The sequence below is a fragment of the Laccaria bicolor genome, genomic scaffold, assembly GCF_000143565.1.
Source record: "Laccaria bicolor S238N-H82 LACBIscaffold_77 genomic scaffold, whole genome shotgun sequence".
Lineage (NCBI taxonomy): Eukaryota > Fungi > Basidiomycota > Agaricomycetes > Agaricales > Hydnangiaceae > Laccaria > Laccaria bicolor.
The window spans coordinates 56,098-57,931 of NW_001889948.1; positions in this window are offsets into that span (position 1 = coordinate 56,098).

Here is a 1,834-nt window from a genome sequence, read left to right on the forward strand (position 1 = left end):
CACTTTTGTAATGAAAAAAGTGGATTGTCAATAACAGTAATCAAGGATATCAGTAAACTTTGTAGTCTATGTCCAACTTTTTGTAGTCTATTAGTAAACTTTGTAGTCCAAGTCCAACTAGTCTTTTGTAGTGTATCAGTAAACTTGTAGTCCATGTCTGACGTTTTGTGGTCTATTTGGTGTACTAGTACACTTTGTAGTCCATAACTGACTTTTGTAGTCTACCTGCAATCTTTTGTAATATGTCAGTGTGAATTTACCTGTTAGGGTATGCACCTTCCATTTTTGGTCATTTTTCCCACGATACAAGAATTGTAGCCCTTTCTCTTAGCTTTCTAAATGTGTTGAAATCATTTTGTTTGGTGTTGTTCTCATGGAGAAAAATGCAAAAAGGTTGAAAAAAGCCGGTGATGAGGAAAAGACTTTATGTTATATCTCCACAATGGGAGCACTTTAGGACATAATTCCAACAGATTCAGGAAGCTACAGTGCAGGGCTACAATTTTCGCTTTTTGACCATTTTTGGAAATAGGTCATGTGACCACCCTCCTGATGACCAAAAACCACAATGATATAGCCGAAGCAGCTAATGAAATTTCCAAAGATATTGCTCAAGTAGCTAATGAAAATCGCAATGATATTGCCAAGGTGGCAAATGAAATTTCCAAAGAAATTGCCCAAGTAGCCAATGAAAATCGCAATAATATTGCCCAACTAGGCTAATGAAAATCCTAATGATATTGCCCAAGAGGCTAATGAAATTTCCAATGATAATTCCCAAATAGCTAATGAAAATTGCAATGATATTGCCCAGGTGCCTAATGAAAATCCTAATGATATTGCCCAGGTGGCTAATGAAATTTCAATGATATTGCCCAAGTAGCTAATGAAAATCGCAATGATATTGCCCAGGTGCCTAATGAAAATACCAATGATATTGCCAAGGTGCCTAATGAAATTTCCAATGATACTGCCCAAGTGGCTAATGAAATTCCAATGATAATTCCCAAATAGCTAATGAAAATAGCAATGATATTGCCAAGGTGCCTAATGAAATTTCCAATGATACTGCCCAAGAGGCTAATGAAATTTCCAATGATATTCCCAAATAGCTAATGAAAATAGCAATGATATTGCCAAGGTGCCTAATGAAATTTCCAATGATACTGCCCAAGAGGCTAATGAAATTTCCAATGATAATTCCCAAATAGCTAATGAAAATCACAATGATATTGCTCACATGCCTAATGAAATTTCCAATGATATCGCCCAAGAGGCTAATGAAATTTCCAATGATAATTCCCAAATAGCTAATGAAAATCACAATGATATTGCTCACATGCCTAATGAAATTTCCAATGATATCGCCCAAGAGGCTAATGAAATTCCAATGATAATTCCCAAGGTAGCTAATGAAAATTCGCAATGATATTGCCCAGGTGCTAATGAAATTCCCAATGATATTGCCAAGAGGCTAATGAAAATTCACAATGATATTGCCAAGTAAGCTAATGAAATTTCCAATGATAATTCCCAAGGTAGCCTAATGAAAATCGCAATGATATTGCCCAAGTAGCTAATGAAATTTCCAAATAGCTAATGAAAATTGCAATGATATCGGTCAAGTAGTTAATGAAATTCCCAATGATATTGCCCAAGTGGCTAATGAAAATCCAATGATATTGACCAGGTCATAATGAGATGGAGGTCTAAGGCCTTGCCTACAATTAATGAAAAAAAGCGCAGGCTTTATGATAATGAAAAGACATGGCAACTGGAATGATTCCCTATCATAAAGACTGTGGATTTATACACAATGACCTCTAGGCAGTTA